Below are 18,322 nucleotides of genomic sequence, written 5' to 3' on the forward strand. Positions count from 1 at the left end.
TTGAGAGGCAGATGGTGAGCCCTGGCCTGGGACCCCACCACCCTGAGAAGGAAATTTCTCTGAGAAAGGTAGTGACAGCCCTCTGTGTCCATGCCTAGGCTGAACCAGGTTCAAGTAACCCCCTCTCACTGTGCCCCGTCCCCATATTTAAAATGAGGACAATAATGTGCTGCTTTCAGGGTGCTGGTCATTAGAGATGTCTCCTGTATGTAAGGGCAGGACCCTGAGAAAGGGTTAGGAGTCACTAGTTGTCATGCTTGTAGCTGGTCCCCTCTGCCAAGTCCAATGTCAGCCAATCCTGGTGGCTCTGCCTTCAGAATCTCAGAGGAGACTCTGGCTCCCTCTCCCACCTCCACCTCCACCAGGCCCAGCACGGCCGCCTCTCCCAGGGTTACGGTGCTGGCCTCCCCACACCCCTCGCCCCCCGCTTCTCTAACTACCCCACACCCCAAATCTACGCCCAACATAGAAGCTGAGGGACCTTCTGAAAATGGCATCTAGATCCTATCACTCAGCTCAAACCCTCCGAAGTCTCCTCCTACCATTCAGAGGAGACACCAAAGACCTGGCAGTGGCCTGCAGTGCCCTGCGTGGTCTGATGCTCCAACCTTATCTCCTCCCCTCGCTTACTCTGCTGCGGCCACCCTGGCCTCCAACCCACCCAGATCCTCCACTCAGGGCCTTCGTACCTCCTGCTCCCCCTCTTCAGCCATCTGCCCAGCTTACCCCTCACTTCAGCCAGGCCCCTCCTCAAATGTCACTCTGCGGGGAAGCACCCTGGGGCCCGACCCTCTCTGTCCCATTGCCCTGATTTCTCCCCTTCGAAGCATTCACCGCCTGCTGCATACTTTTATCGATGTCTGTCTCCCTGCACTGGGCTCTAAGTGCCAAGAAGGAAGAAGCAGATTGCATGGGTGACTGGATCCCCAGCCGTTGGCTGCAGCCTGGCTCAGAGTAGACCCTCCATGACTGGAACCATAACAGCAGCTCTCTCTTGCTGACCTCTGAGAGGGAGCTGGGCCTCTGATGTGCGTTACAACCCATAACCGTGTGTGGTCAGTTACCACTAGGACTCCCTGGCAGACACAGGAGGATGCTGAGGCTGGCAGAACCCCATGACCTGCCCTGCTCACTCTGTGGCTAAGAGGATGCCTGAGGTGCTGGGTTGTGCCCCTCAAGGCAGCTCAGGCCATGAGTCCGAGTGCAGGAAAGTCAGCAGGCAGATAGGCAGAGTTCCAAGTAAGCACCTGGAGCCCAGGGCATGTGTGGGCAGGGGGACAAGTGAGCTCAGCCTCCCAGCGTCATCAATGCCCAGGCAGGGCTGAGGCCTCAGGCAACAGCGTCCGGACACACCAGCACCTGTGCTCCTCCCAGGCCCCGAGCATCCATGCAGGTTCCTTTCAGAGCCAGTGGGCAGGGTGAATGGGCACTGGGCCCTGTCGGGGCGATTAGAGAGCACAAAGCTGAAGGCTTGGCAGCTCGGGATGTGGCCTGGGGAAGCTTCTCTGGGCAAACGCAGAATAAAGGCCCTGCCTGCCCCTCTTGCCCCCGCCCGCTGCCAGATTATGTAATATGTCAATGCTGACAGTGGCATGCACCCAGCCCTCTGCGAACTCTGTCTACACCCCAGGAAATGAGTCTCAGGAGGACGACCCAGCTGGCTCACATTCCCGGCCTGCCCAGCACACACGCACATATTCGCACATGTGTGCACATGCACACGCACACTACTGTCCAGAGGAGAGCAGAAACCTGGCTCTGGAGTTGGTCACTCAAGGAATCTTTATTGAAAAATGGGCAGAGGATCTGAACAGACGTTTTTCCAAAGAAGACATACAGATGGCCAACAGGCACATGAAAAGATGTTCAACATCACTAATCATCAGGGAAATGCAAATCAAAACCACAATGAGATATCACCTTACATCCATCAGAATGGCTATAATTAACAAGACAAGAAATAACAAGTGTCAGAGAGGATGTGGAGAAAAGGGAACCCTCATACACTGCGTGGGAATGCAAACTGGTGCAGCCACTATGGAAAACAGTATGGTGATTTCTCAAAGAATTAAAAATAGAGCTACCATATGATCCAGTGGTTCCACTTCTGGGTATTTATATGAAGAATATGAAAACACTAATTTGAAAAGATATTGGACCCCTATGTTCATTGCAGCATTATTCACAACAGCCAAGACTTGGAAGCAACCAAAGTGTGCAATGGATGCATGGATAAAGAAGATGTGGTATATGTACACAATGGAATACTACTCAGCCATAAAAAAGATGAAATCGTGCTATTTGCAACAATGTGGATGGACCTTGAGGGTATTATGTTAAGGGAAATAAGTCAGACAGACTAAGACAAACACCACGTGATTTCACTCATATGTGGAAGATAAACAAACAAACACATGGATAAGGAGAACAGATTGGTGGTTAACAGAGGGGAAGAGAGTCGGCGGAGGGCAAAAGGGGTAAAGGGGCACATATATATGGTGACGGATGGAAACTAGACTACTGGTGATGAACACAATGCAGTCTACACAGAAACTGAAATATAATGACGTACACCTGAAATTTACACAATGTTGTAAACCATTGTGACCTCAACAAAATTAAAAAAAAAAAGAAATCTTTACTGAGCACTTCCGATGCTGCAGGTGCTGGGAATAGAGCAGTGAACAAAGATGACCGCCCTGGGGGAGCTGGCACCCTGGTGGGAGAGATGGACAATAAACAGGACAAAGAGATGGTAGGTGAGAGGGTGGTGTGTGCTCTGGAGGAAAAAATGAGGCCAGCAAGGAAGACAAGAGGAGAGGGAGTGAGCCGAGTGGCTATCAGGACATTTCAGGAGAGTGATCAATTGCAAAAGCCCCGAGGCAGGAGTGTGTGGCCAGGATGTGTGTCCTCAAAAGACCACAAAAGTGCTGGGCTGGAACAGCATGGTGAGGTGAGAAGGAGAGTAGATGAGTCGCGGAGGGGAGAGTGGCAGATGCAGGGTCTGGATGCCACGGCAGGACTACAGCTGTTATCCTCAATGAGATGGAAGCCCCTCGGGGTTTTGGCGAGCAGGTGTGGGGCGAACCTGACCCTGGAAGCACACACTGTGTTTGTCATCTACAAACAGAGCTGGTGGCCTGTGCTCTTGAAGCCGTGGCAGGGGCTCCATAGGACATCTGCAGGCTGCCATTGTACTAAATTCTCAATATTTTCTTCCTCGCCTGGCAACCCAGCTCTGCTTTATTTTGAGCTCCACTCCAGGGGGCTCTAAGAGGGAAGAGGCAGGAGGAGGAGCCGGCAGAGAGGACAGTGGCCCAGGCCAGATGGGGCAGGGCTACGGCTTCCGGGAGAAGAAAGAGGTGCCAGGGGTGGTAGGTCGGGAGAGGCCCAGGGATTGCCTGGTGGTCAAAGTCTGAGCCCACCCTCCAAGCTGGAAAGACCTCTCTGGGCCAGCTAACTCTACCCGTTCTCCTCCAACTTTGTTTTGTTTTCTTGCTGAGGAAGATTATCCCTTAGCTAACATCTGTGCCAACCTTCCTCTATTTTGTACATGGGTTGCCGCCAGGGCATGGCTGAGGATCCGAACCCACAAACCCAGGCCACCAAAGCAGAGCGCACTGAACTGACCACTATGCCACTGGGCCAGCCCCCTCTTCCAACTTTTAGCTGGAGTATTTTCATACCAACAAAAAAATTAAAAGAACCGTATAATGAATGCCTTGACTGTTTGCATTTCACCACATACGTGCTCTCTTCTCCCTTTTCCTCCCTCCCCCGCTTTCACTGTCTCCATGGAGAGGAGAGAGAGGGAAGTCTAGCAGTATAGGTATAGCTATCATACCATTTCACTCCTAAATACTTCAGCAGGTACCCAGGCATCGCCCCAAAACAAGGGCATTCCTCTACACAACAAAAACACCAAACACCAAGATAACCAAAATGCTTGCTGTTGTTATGATACAATCACCATAACAATGTTAGAATACACTCAGCATACAGTCTCCCATCATATAGCCCATATTCCCAAGTTCCCCAAACGTCTTGGTGATGTCCTTTATAGCTGTTTTATTTTGACTTTTTTCCGTCTAGGTTCCATCCAGGATTGGACACTTAATTTGATTGCTGCATTCCTTTAGTGTCTGTTCCAGAATGAAGAGTGCCCACTGTACCACCCACGGCACTTTTTTTTCTTTCATGACATTGACCTTTTTTAGAGACAGCTCAGTTGTCTTGTTGACTGTCTCTCCATTTGGGCGGATGTGATTGTTTCCTCGTGGTTAGATTTGGGTGGAACATTCTGGGCAATAACACTGCAGAGGTGAGGTCGCATCCTCCCCAGTGCATTATGTAAGTAGGGCCCCGTGCCAGTTCGTCCCACCACCAGTGATGCTAAATGTGATCATTTGATTAAAGTGGTTCTGACAGATCTCTCAGTTGTAAAGCTAATCCTTCTCTTTGTAAACAATAATTCATCTGTGTAATGAATTATGATGTTTGAGACTGTGTGAATATCCTGTTCCCCCACAAATTATCACACAGTGATTTTAGCAGCTACTGATATTTTGCCTGAATCCATTATTGCACTGGTGCCTGCAAAATGGAGATTTGTGTAATTCTATTATTCTTTCTACATTCTTCTGTAAAGAAAAGTTTTCCTCTTTCACCTCTCCCTCTTTTTGCAGTATTACCACACACTTATGGATTCTTCTGTTAATTACTAGTCAATGTGTTAAACATCTGTTATCATCATGGCTGTTTTTGATGTTCAAATGGTTCCAGGTTTAGGCTGTGGGAGTCCCTTCGAGCTGACTCTTACGTCCTCTTATTTTTTTTTTTTAAAAAAACAATTTTATTGAGGCGTAGTTGACATAGAATAAATTGCACATATTTAAAGTGTCCAGTGTATTAAGTTTGGATGCATGTATACACCCACGAAACCATCACAGTATTCAAGATAGTGACCGTGTCCATGGCCCCACAGTCTCCCCGTGTGCTTCTGTCATCCTCCCCCAGAGCCCTTCGTCACCCCAGGCAACCACGGATGGATCTGCTTTCAGTTACTATAGTTTGTGTTTTCTAGAGCTTTACAGAAATAGAATCACTTTTGTACTCTTTTATGTCTAGTTCCTTTCACTCAACATAATTATCTTAAGATTCATCCATGTTACTGTGTATATCAAGAGTTCATCCCTCTTTTTTGTGTGTGTGAGGAAGATTGGCCCTGAGCTAACATCTGTTGCTAATCTCCCTCTTTTTGCTTGAGGAAGATTGTTGCTGAGCTAACATCTGTGTCAGTCTTCCTCTATTTTATGTGGGATGCTGCCACAGCATGGCTTGACAAGCGGTCCTAGGTCCATGCCTGGGATCTGAACCTGTGAACCTCGGGCTGCTGAAGCAGAGCGTATGAACTTGACCACTGCACCCTGGGTTTGCCCCAGGAGTTCATCCCTCTTTGTTGCTGAGTAGCATTCTATTGGACGGATATATCACAATTTGCTTATCCACGTGTTGATATGCTGATGGACATTTGGGTTGTTTCCAGTTTGGGGCTATTACAAATAAAGCTGCTATGAACATTCATAAGTCTTTGAATGGACATACATCTCTTTATTTCTTGGGTAAGCATCTAGGAGTAGAATGGCTAGATCACAAGGGAGGTATAAAATCACATGATTTTTAAGAAACCGTCAAAGTGTGTCCAAGGTGGTTATGCCATTTTCCATTCCTTCCATCAGCAGATACGAATTCCATTTCTTCCACATACTTGCCTTCATTGTCATGGTCAATCTTTTAAATTTTAGCCATTCTATTAGGTGCATAGCAATAGCTCACTGGGGTTTTAATTTAATTTTTTAATTTAAATTGAATATTTTTCACATTTAATTTTTCTTAATGACAAATGATGTTGAGCATCTTTTCATGTGCTATTTGCCATATGTTTATCTTCTCTGGTGACATATCTGTTCAAATCTCTAGCCATTTTTTTTATTGGGTTCTTTGTTTTCTTATTATTCAGTTTTGAGAGTTCTTTAAATATTCTGGATACAAGTTCTTTATTGAAACATAGGCTTTGTAAAGGTTTTCTCCCAGTCTATGTTTTATCTTTCGTTCTCTTAAATGTCCCTTGAAGCACAGACCTTTTACCTTTTGATGTAGTTCAACCTATCCGTTTGTTCTTGTATGGGTTGTGCTTTTGGTGGCATGTCTAAGAGATAGTTGCCTAATCCTAGGCTACGAAGGTTTGCTCCTATGTTTTCTTCTAGAAGTTTTATTGTTTTAGGTTGTACATTTAGGTTTATGATCCATTTTGAATTAATTTTGTGTACAGTGTGAGGCAGAAATTGAAATTCTTTTTTTCTTTCATATGTTTACCGAGTTGTTCCAGCACCATTTTTAAAAAGGCTATCCTGTCTCCACTGCATTGTCTTTGGGGAGACTCGCCATCTTAACAAGATTGAGTTTTCTGACCCATGAACAAAGCACAGTCGATTCTCATTAGTCGTGGCAGTCATGGTCTATAAGGGCTCCAAGAACACTGAATTAGCCAATACTGAACCGCTGTTTCTGGGGGAAACAGAGGGCTGGGCTCCTAGGAGCCTCGAGGCCCAACGCTTTCACCAACTGATCAATATGTAACCTTGTTTTATGTGTTTCAATTTCAAGTCACCTTATGTGATATCTATTACTGATCCATTAACACTAAACTCTTGGCCAACAGTATTATAACTCAAGCCTGAATGAAGCTCACCTAACACATGTATTTTCTCCATAAGGCCCACTACAGACTTCTTGCATTTAGGAACTCCACACAGCACTTCAGGACTGTGTTTGAGAGCCACGTAAAAATCAACAAAAATACAGATGTGAAAAAATGTGGCACTAAATAGACTGCAAGAAGGACACTTGCCTCTAGTACAAGAGCTGAAACAAGGAGAGAGCGTGGTGCCCGGTTTGACCTCAGCCAGGGATGTACGCATTGGGCTCCTCAAAGTTTTTGCTGCCCTGTGCACGTCTGCGAATAGTTGCAGCGGCACTGCCATTATTGATTTTGGGGTTACAAATAAATTTTAGTGAGTATGTGAATTCACAAATGCGGAGTCCACAGATAACGAGGATTGACATATCTCCTCATTTATTCAGGTTTTCTTTAATTTCTCTCAGCAACGCTTTGTAGTTTTCACCATACAAGTCTTTCACAGCTTTTGCCAGATTTATCCCTGAGTAGTTCATATTTTTTGATGATATTGTAAATGGTATTTTTTTTTCTTTTTCAATTCCTGATTATTCATTGCTAGCATCGAGAAATACAATTGATTGTTGTATACTGATCTTGTGTCCTGGAACCTTGTGAAACTCAATTAATTCTCGTAGCTTTTTTGTAGATTCCATTGGACTTTCCATATAGAGAATCATGTCAGTTTTACTTCTTTCTAATCTCATGCCTTTTATTTCTTTGGTTTTATCTCTTGCCTCTTTGTACTGGCTAGAAACTCCAGTACGGTGTTGAATGGTAAGAGTGGACATTCTTTCTTGTTCCTGATCTCAGGGGGAAAGAATTCAGTCTTTATCATTAAGTACGATGTGAGCCGTAGTCTTGTCATAAATGCCCGAAGAGGGACATGCTTGGAAGGGGTTTAGACCTTGTTGGAAAAGGTGTAGTTCAGGCACCAGGTGGCAGAGAAGTTTGACGGTTTAGCCAGGCTGGTCTGGCGCTTCTGGGCAAAAGCACCAGGCAACCTCCAGAGCGTACATGTGTGGGCAGCAGGCCTTCAGCAAACGGTGAGCGCCATGGGCAGTGGGAGTCTGGGCGCGGCGGGGCAGGGGACCTTCAGACTCCCCGGGCCACATGCGGGCTTGCAGAGGGAGTACTGCCGGGCAGGTGAGCCTCTCCAGGCCACAGGCGACTGTGTGCAGGCCATGAGGGACTTTGGTTTCAAGAGGGCTGTAGAAAGGTTATCCCTGGGCTGAGGCTGCAGGCTCGCAGACAGATTGTGTTCTGAGCCCGCGGCTGGGGTAGGACTCTACCGCAGAGCCCCTACCCTGAACTAGAAAGTGCAGGAAGCCTTTTCCTCCAGCAATGTCCCTCCACGGTGCTCTCCTGAGAACTTAAAATCATGCTCACTTTAAAGGAGACATGCTTAAAGGAATTCTGCTGCTCCTCACAGAGCACAGATTGAAGGAGCACTGGGAACTGAGGGGCAATCAATTAATAATGGGTGGGCAGAACTTACTATTTAACCACTCTCCAAAGCTGGCTGGGGACGGGGTGTGAGGGTCTCAAGAACAGGGCAGGGTGGGGAAGAAGTCAAATGGGACAGCCCTGGGAAGCGAGTGTGGGGCCCTGAAGGCAGAGAACCGGCCGGGCGCTGGGGCGAGGGCAACTGTCTGGGCTCTGCAGGCATCCACGGCTAATCGTCTTTTGTTCCCAGATTACTGCTCATCTGATGACTCAGGAAAATAAAGGACGACTCTTCTGTGCTGGCACTGGGTGGCCTCCTCCCCAGGCCCCATCCACAGGCCTGGCCCGGCTGCCTGTCTAGAATTAGGAGATAGAGACATCCACAGGCTGCATCCCACCAACAGAGCTGAGACCAGACCCCAAGTCTCTTGCCTCTTGGGTCCATCTTGCCTGGACCAAAGTCCTCAGGAGATGTCCTCTGTGTGTCCCACACCTGACTCCACACCTTGACCTCGTCTCCTTCAGCACCGTCAGCTCGTGACATGGAGCTGGGCACACAGCGGGGGCTCAGGAAGCATCCCCGTGATGAGGGAATCAGGTCCAGGTGTATTTCATCCTTGAATCTCCAGCACCCAGCAGAGAAGGCGCTCAATGAATGCTCAAGGCGGGCAGGAAGAAGCAAGTAGGTAGTGAGGAGCCCCATGGGTCCATGGATAAGATCAGAGGGATTTTTTTTTCAATGTTTAAACACTTTATTTGTATTAATTCATTTAACCCTCAGAATAATTCTGTGATGGTGTTTATCATCCTCTCCATCTTAGAGACAAAGACAACGAAGCCCAGAGAGGTTAAGTAAACTGCCCGGGATCACAGAGGAAGTGGCAGACCTGGGACTCTAACCTGGGCACTGTATTTCAGATGCCACTCTCTTAATCACCACAAAATAACTGCTTCTGCACCCATCTTGTCTGCATCCCCAGCCAGAAGAGTGCTGACACACAGCCAGCACTCAATACATGTTTATTGAACAAATGACACACCACAGACAGGAACCCAAGCCTACAACTCTCCCAGCATCAGATGGTCCCCTGGTTACCACACAGGTGGCCATTGTCCCAGCTCTGAAGAAGGCACCCTGGATCCCCTCTGGTTCATTTGGCTATTTCTTTTCTTTTTGAACCCAGGTCTGCAGAGCTGTTATTAATACTAATACCTAACCTTTGTTAGAATGAGCTAGAGGCACATTTACGGGGCAGAGTGGCTACTGGCCTGCCCAACACCCAGGCTCCCCTCAACCGTAGGAAGAGGTCCACTGGCTCCTTTGTTCCCCAGCTTCCTTGGCACCAGAGGCGGCCGTGTGCAAATCTCTAGCTGGTGACGTGTAAGTGGAAGGGTGGCGTGGGACGCCAGGGACGGTTCCACAAAAGGGGGGCAGGCTCTCTTCCTCTCTCTCCGTTGTGGCCTGGGAGGAGAACGTGCCTGAAGCTCCAGCAGCCATCCTGGACTGGGAGGTGACCTTGCAGACGGAAGCCACTCGCTGAAGACGTTGGAGCAGAAGGACAGAAGGAGATGGGATCCAATGACTTCCTGTAACCAGCACGACAGCCCTGGGTGGCCGCCTCACGCCTCCTTTCTGTGAGAGAGAAACCACCTCCTCTCTCGTTCCAGCTGCTGTTCTTTGGGGTCTCGTTTAGGCAGCCACCCCGGATCCTCACAGACAGAGCTGCTGTTATTATCCCCATTTTACACACGAGGAAACTGAGTCCTAAAGAGGTAGAGACACTTGATGTGAACCCTGGCTGTCTCATGGCAGGGCGGGCGTGCATGACCACCAACCTACAGGTGCTTCCCAGCAGAGAAGGCTAACTGCTCACTGCGCTGGGTAAACACTAGCTGGAGGGCGGCCGGGCTCTGCCAACGTGGGAACCAGGAATGCGAGGGTTTTGGCAGTGGCTTCGTCTGCTGGCTGGGGAACTGCTCTCTGCGTTCTCACCACACTCGAGTTGTCTGGGCTGGGGCCCTACAGCATTTTGGCAGAGGACCCAGACCGTGGTTATTAAATTCCTCATATTCTGATCTGTCCTCAAGGACCCAGTAGACTAAGCAGAGACAATTACTGGAGGCTTTTGCAAGAGCGAAGGGGTTCCAGCCCCCTGCGAAACAGGATGGGGTGGCTAAAGTCCCCTGACAGGGAATTAGGATCTGATCGCTGCAAAGATGATCTTGTCTAGCATCTCCCAAAGCAGAACGTTAGTATCAGGAGATGTGAATAGGCATCCAAAGTAGACATATCGACTATTCGAGAAGCTTGGGAAACTGGACTCATGACAGGACGTCTCAGAGCCTTTAGCACGCATCGGGACACTCCAGGAGGGGAAGGAAATACACAACCTTCCTTCACAGTATTTGAATGTGAGCCCCTTTTTTTTGAGGAGCATCTCGAAGGCTGTTTTTCCCCTTTAAAAAGTATTTTCAACAGATACCATTTTCAGATGATTGTCTGCATGCCAGGCATGGTGCTATGGATTATATATGCGCTATCTCATTAATTCTCAGAAAAATCCATGAAGTCGGCGCTGGAACTGTTGCCACTTTATAGGTGAGAAAACAGGCTGAGAGAGTAACATGCCATGGTCACAAGACTGCAAGTGGTAAGCAGTAATCCAGGCCTTTCCGTCTGATTCCAGAATCCACCATGCTATTCGGCCCAGAGAGGACAGAATTGGCCACATCCCACATAGCTGGTAGGAGGCCATGCTGGATCTGGATTCAGGTTTCTTGACTCCTGTTCCAAGTGTTTTTTCATACTCTGCTGCTTCTGGATCCATGAACATACGTCAGATGGTGGGCGATGTCCCTCTCCCTACACTGCAAACCCAGAGCTGCAGCCAAGAGCCCAGCTCGAGACGCAGCAGACCCTCTGGGCCTGGGTCTTGTCCCACCACCAACATAACCTCTCATTCACCCTTACATACCTAACCTGTGACACAGGGACACACCCTGAATGGGACCCATCAGTTGTGGGCCGTGCTCTCCACCACAGGCCCAGCTCATAGAAGCAAGCCCTATACTACTTCGGGTGTGTGGTTTTTACTTTTTTAAATGGTTGAAGAAAAATAATATTTTGTGACACTCTGCTGCAAATTATATGAAATCCAAATTTCAGTGTCCATAAATAAAGTTTTATCAGCACACAGCCACACTCACTTGCTTACTTATTGTCTATGGCTGCTTGTGTGTTACAATGGCAGAGCTGACCAGCTGCAATAGGGGTCCATGGCCTGTAAAGCTTAAAGTATTTACTTTTTGGCCCTTGACAGAAAAAGTTCGCTGATCCCTATTCCAGACGAAAGAAATCAAACCCCAACAGCACCATCATCCCCATCTGGTGATTCCTTCTCAAGTGGCCGATTCCATTCCTATTTCTCAGGGGTTGGTGAGAATGAAGTAGACTGTGAATAAACCTCAGTTGCAGGCCAGGCGGGGTGGGGGGTGGGCAGAGAAGCCCTGGGTTCATGTTCTGGGCTGCCTCCCACTCTGTGGGCTCCTGAGCATGTTCATTCCACTGGAGCTGTGTTCCTCTTGTGTTTATTAAGTAGACAGATATAACATCTGTCTACTTAATAAACATGTATTGAATGTCTACTGTGGGCCATGTCAGGCATTGTTTAAGGATATAGAAAGATTCTCTGTGTGTGTGTGTGTGTATATATATATATAGGTATTATATATATGTATGGTATTACATACATGTATAGGTATTATATATGTGTATGTAATATATAAAACTTTCTGCTAATAAGTGCTATAAAGAAAAATGAAGCATGTTAAAGAGATGGCGATGGTGATGAGGTGTTTCTTTAAATAAGGGGGCCAGGAGAGATCTCTCAGTTGTATGGCAGAGACCCCTACGAAGCAATGATATATAATGCATTCCAGGCAGCGGGAACCGTTAAGTGCAAAGGCCCTGAGATAGCAATGCCCTGTGTGTGCTTGAAGGACAGCAATAAGGCCAAGGTGGCTAGAGAGCAGAGCCTGAGGAGGGGTGCAGGGCAGCAAGTGGGTCTGAGGAGTAAGCAGGAAGGTGAAGGGCCTCACAGACCAAGGAGAGGGCCTGGGTAATACCCTAAGAGCAAAGGAAGCTGATAGAGGATTTTGCACCATGACCTGACGATTTGAAAGGAAATCTCTTGTGTGGGGGCTAGATCGGGGCGGCGGGCGGGGGGAGTCTCAATGACACAGGCCCTCTTTTGGATCCTCAGGGTGGGATATGATGAGGCAAAGACCTCCTGGGAGGCAGGGAGACGCTGAGTCCCCAAGTTGAAGGGCTAACAAAGGGTGAGGGTGCCATGCCTGCTGCAGTCGGTCAGGGTGTGGCAGGCTGAGGGGCCGCAGCACGGCTGGAGAGGGCCAGGGGCTCCGGTCAGCCAGCAGGTTGGAGGAGCGCTGCCCTCAAGCCTCACCTCCTCCAGCAAGTCCCTATGTCCTCGCTCCACAGCCCCTGAGTCTTCCGTCTCTCAGGCCCGGCACGCCACTATGACGCAGCTGTCTTCTCTGAGTCCTTCCTTGTCTGGACCTGGGGCTCCTGGCCAGCAGGGCCTGTCTGGTCCACCAGCACCGAGCTGGGAGTGGGGACTTACCAACGGACTAAGCCAGAGGCTGAACTGGAAAGACAGGCACGAGCAGGTCTGGAGGTTCCGGAAGGTCAGCAGCGCCCAAAGTCTAACTTTTCGTTCCACTGGAGTGGACCCAGGCCTACTCTGGGCATGCCAGATCCTTCCCCCAAGGCTTGGGCGACACACCTCTCTCCTCTGCGTAGACTGGTGCTCAACACACCCTGTGTTAGGTACAGTGACAGGTCCCAGGTTCCTCACCACCCACAGCCAAGTCCAAACCTTGAGCTCCTGGGAACCCTTTCATCTCTGAACCCTGCCCTAATAATCCAGTGCCCAGGACCCAGGGAGAGAAGAAAACGCTCTGAAGGAGGGCCCACCATGTACTTTGCATGAAGCATCGGTAGTCCTGCCAACCACCCTATAGACATTTATTACTTTGCAGATGAGAAAATGAAGTTAGAAAGGTGATCTGCCACAAGGTCAAGGAGCCAGTAAAGAGAGCCAGTCTGTTCTCTGAACTCTCCCAGGCACCTAACACTTGATGGATCAGGGACTGAATCTGAATCTAGAGTATGTTTGCTGTTCTCCCCTTACCCGCCATTAATAATACAACGGTGTAGACATCCGGAGTGCCCGTGAAGGTGACGGTGATAAAGAAGATATTAGCAAGTATTGGTGAGGATGTGGAGGGAGTGGAACCCTCACACACCACTGGTGGCAAAGCAAAATGGTACAGCCTCTTTGGGAAACAATTTGGCAGATCCTCAAAAAATTCTGCTTACCATATGACCCAGCAACTCTACTGCTAGATATGTGTTCAACGGAATTAAAAACATAGGTCCATGCAAAAACTTGTATACATGAAGGTTCACGTAGCACTATTCATAATAGCCAAAAAATGGAAACAATCCAAATGTCCATCAACTGATGAATGGATAAGTAAAATGTGGCATTCCATACAATGGAGTACTATTCGGCAGTAAGAAGGAAGGAAGCACTGATTCATGCTACGACACGGATGAGCCTTGAAAACGTGAAGGGAAGAAAGCCAGACAAAGGGCCCCACACTGTGTGATGCCATTTACAGGGAAGGTCCAGAATAGGCAGATCCATGGAGACAAAAGGTAGATTAGTGGTTGCCGAGGGCTGGGAGTACATGTTTGGGAAGAGATGAGAAGTGACTGCTAATGGGTGTTGGTTTCTTTGTTGAGGTGATAAAAATGTTCTGGAATTACATAGTGGTGATGGTTGCACAACTCTGAATATAAAACCCACTGACTTGTATACTTCAAGAGAGTGAATTATCTCAACAAAGTTATTAAAAAAACAAACTTGTGGGTTGCCCTTCTCCAAGCTCCAGGCTATTTTCCAGGCTAAGTACAGAAACATCCTTTACAAGAAGCTTCATCGCCAGCTGCCACTGGATGCCAAAGGCCAGGCTTGGAACGCAGCTCGCTCCTGCTCACATCAGGCAGGAAGCCTGTCTTATCTTCTCCTCTAATACACATTCCAAAGTCCTGACCCTGTCCTCCTGTCGTTTTATTACTCCTGGGTGCACCAGGTCTCCTCAGGAAAAGCCAGAGTGGTGGGTCCCATGAGAAACACCAACCCTCGCAGGCGGGTGGGCTTTCCCGAGGCTGCGCATAGCCGGGAGAGCCAGCGCCCAGCGTCCCACAGCCTCGGACAGCATCTCCAAACTGTCTCTTTGGGACAGGGCAACGACAGAATCATTTGCTGAGAGCCTACTAAGCACTGGGCCCAATCCTAGGTTCTTTTTCTTAACCCTCTATCGCTCTGAAGGCAGCTATCATCACCTCCATTTTACGTAGGAAGGGACGTTGCCTCAGCAAGGGGCTGAAGTTCCTGTTCTGTGCACCGAGCACTCGCCCAGCAGGCTGCATTCCTCTGGACTTGTTTCCTCATCAGCACAGGGGCACGCACCATAGCTACTGTGCAGGCCAGTGGAGGTAACAGGGTCCCTGGCCCTCAATAAACGCCAGTCCTCAGATGCGACTTTTGCTGGCCACGCAGAGGGAGAAGGGCTGTAGCCTCTTTCTCCCGCCCTCTATGGCCTGGCCTGATCAGAGCCCTCTGCTCTCTGGACATACTGCTACCCCCTCAGCCAGAGTTGTTCTGCCCTGCTCTTGAGAACCCACCTCCCTGCTGGGCTTTTCAAGAACGTCCCCCTCCCCTCGCTGCTCTGGTTTGGAGACCCCTCTCATCTCTACATTAACAATCCTGAGGGCAGAACTTGCAGAAGCATAGGCTGTGTCTGATGTCTGGAGGAGGGGCTGTGTGTTGGTCCAGGCCCTGGCCCCGGTGAAGGGCAGACCTGGCTTGGAGTGGATTCCCGCTCCAGGAGGGCAGGCTCCTCGCTTTCCGAGTGCCTGCTCCCAGGTGCGGCCTGGGAGGTTCAGTCGAAGCCCCCAGGCAGTTTTCTCCTCCAGCTGAGTGTCCTGTCCTCTTCTCTCCTGTGCTCACCCACTGGGACCGGAGCTATGGCCAGGCTGGCTTCTACCTCTCAATGGTGGCAACAAAATCACAATGCACTCGTTTTCAAATCACATATGGCTTCTTTGACCCCATAAAATAACTTTATTCACACAAACGTCCCTTAATTTACAAAGCCTCAGTCATCCATACACATTAGGGGGATCCACAGTGTTCAAGGAACTTAAATATAATGTATCATACCAACCCAAGTAAACCAAGTACAAAAAATATTCATATAAAGTTGTTCACACGTAGGTCCTAGATTACCAGCTTCTGTGCAAAAAAAGAAAATAAAGAAAAATAGATTTATTAACTAGTATTTGAAACTAACTTTGTGCCTCGGTTAAAACCTCCCTCACACCCAAGTTGGCCCCACACGAATGTTAAATCGTTGCAACATACTCTCCTGCTCTGATGGAGAGAGGCCCCTGGGGCACAAAAGATTTCTTTAAAGTGTCCCTAAATAAACCCCTTTCGTCCTGTGGCCTCTCATGCAATAAGAAGCTGGGGTCTCCTTTCTGTCAACCCCTGCAATCCTAGGGGAGCTCCGGGGAACTTGCGGCAGTGGATTCGTCTCTTGGTGAGGGCTGCAGACGCTCACATCAGCCCACCTTCCTGGCACACCTCCTGGTGTCCCCGAGGGCCTCTCCAGACAGGAGACCCTGCCCCTAGACCTAGGCAGGCAGGATCAGAGATGGGCTTGTGTTGTCCCGAACGCTGTGCCTCAGCCTGGTGTGCGAGAATGGCCATGGCACTCCCTCTGGGCCTGGTGGCCTGAAGAGCTGAGTGCAAGCTTGGCTGTTGTCAAGTTGCCAGTTCCTAGGAGACTCTGGTAGCCATCTCTGCCTGGGGGCTGCCATAAGGCCCAGGAAGGGGAAAAGAGTCATTGGGGAGCAATAACCCAAGAGCCCCACTTAGAATCAGAGCCACCGGTGCCCCCAGATGTCTGTGTGTGGGGCGCATGAGCAGGATCAAAGGTGGGAGGTGTACCTGGCAGGCAGGGCTGGGAGCTCAGGCAGCCTTGGCATGGAGCAAGGAGAGGGCAGAGAGGGTCCCCTCCTTAGGGGGTGAAAGCCCAACTCTTGCTTTCCCAAGCTTCCAAAAGATACCCCAAGGCTGAAACCCAGGCATCCATCCTATTAAGATCTGTCTTCTAAGAAGGTAAACAGCCAACAGCATAAAAAGAAAGAAGATTCCCATAATGCCAGCTCTTTTCCTTTTCTTAGAAAAAGACTCAAGCAAAAATAATCATCTTATTGCTCCAAACGCTGGCTTTCTAGGAGACAAGTGATATGTTCAGGAGCTGAGAACCTTGGAGGAAGGGAATGACAGAGGTGGGAACGTCCAGGGGGACGAGGGCTGTGAGAAAGGTGGTGAGTGGTCTTAGCACCGCAGGGCCAGGGGGCAGGGAAGTCCAGGGCGCGCACCCCTGCCCCTGGCGTCTCTGCCTTCATTCGCTCTGGGACCACCACTGGCCGTGCCATACATGAGGCCATACATGTCCAGAGAGTCAGAGCTCCACCCACTGTTGGGCACACTTCTCCTCCAGCTGTAAACAGGGTACTTCTTAAGTAAACATTGAATACACTCCCTCAGAAAGGCAGCCAAGGTGGGCAAACCATGTCCGGGTGGGAGGAAAGAGTTCCTATTCTCCTGTCCCAATGCCTCTGGGATGAGATGAGACTAAGGCCTGAGACCTTAGTCCCCAGTGCCCAGAAGGGGGTCAGATGGAGCATCTTGAGTGAACAGACTGTGGCATCCTCCTGGCTAGAGGTAAGAAGCAGGGGACCTGCTGGGTAGTGAGACGCAGAGACGCGCACCTGTCTGAAGCACAGTTCTCCTGTCCTCGGCTAAAGCTGCTAGTGAGTGCCCTGGTGGTGAGCGGGGAGACATGTGCCTGGACACAGCCCGCAGGAAGGGGTCGGGAGGTCATGTGGGGGAGTAATCCTGCCCATAGACTATCTGTGAGTGGGAACAGAGTTTAAGTGACAGATGGACCCAGACAGGGAGAAAGCTGCGTACTTCCTACTGAGCCAGGTGGCCTGGTGAGGGGAGGGCAATGGAGTAAGGCACTAAGATCTGTCTTGCTGATTCTTCTCCCTGAAGGGAAACCGAGCTCAGACCCATGGGGCTGAGGCCCGGAACCTCCCTCCAAGAGGCTATCCTTTTCACAGATCCAGAGAGAAGAGAATAACTGACTGCTATTTTAAGGTTTGGAAACTCCTAGAACTTGGACAGGCCTAACAAACTTGGTGGCACTCAGATGACGCACCACAGGGTTGTTGCCAGGCCCAAGACCCAGGTGGAGAGGGTGAAACGGCAGGAAGAGGCGAGGAAGCGGACCCACAGTGGGAAGAGGTGGAAAATGGCTAAGAAAGGTGACAGGAGCTCCCCGAGCCAGACCCCAAGGCTGGGCCACTGACTGGGCAGAGGCAGCGCTCACTCCAGGCTGACTCCCACCTAACAGGCCGGGTGCCTGAGGCGGACTGAGTGGAGAGAGCAGCAGAGGGACAGGGAGGCACTTGGGGGCTAACGAGCTGGCCCTCATGACCTAGGGAAGGAGGTCCCATCAACAAGCAAGGATGGCTGGGAGTCCTGCAGATAAGGGTGCATGGAAGCTGGTTGCCTGTTCACCCGAAAGGTATGGGCATCCTGTGACCCACAGGGGGTACTCTGGTGCCAAGAAAAATAAAGGGGAGCACTACAGCTCCAAGACCTTGTTTAGACAGAGCTGAGACCAGGGAGGGCAGAAAAAAGATTAAGCAAAAGGTGAATGACTTGTCAGGCTTGAGCCCTCACTAGGGACTTTAGAGCATGGGCTGGAGCCAGGGAGAGCTGGGGGTGCCGAGTCCGGGGACTGTTTTTCCCATCTGCTCCTGTACAGAGACAGCCGCCCCCAGGGAAGCAGGGTGGTGGGGCCGAGAAGGAGGGCACACTGCAATGAGGGGATGCCGCTCAACCAAGCCTCCAGCTGCGGCTCAGGCTACACTCAGGAGGTCGCCTGGGAAGTCAGAGAAGAGCCGAGAGACAG

General features: G+C 49.8%; 1 protein-coding gene across 3 annotated transcripts in view; it reads right to left on the reverse strand.

Annotated features, from left to right (window-relative positions):
• Positions 1-18,322, reverse strand: part of STK35 (serine/threonine kinase 35) — a 139,694-nt gene that overhangs the window by 79,282 nt on the left and 42,090 nt on the right. The window lies entirely within an intron of this gene.

This window comes from Equus asinus, chromosome 15 (assembly GCF_041296235.1).
Source record: "Equus asinus isolate D_3611 breed Donkey chromosome 15, EquAss-T2T_v2, whole genome shotgun sequence".
In the NCBI taxonomy this organism is placed as follows: domain Eukaryota; kingdom Metazoa; phylum Chordata; class Mammalia; order Perissodactyla; family Equidae; genus Equus; species Equus asinus.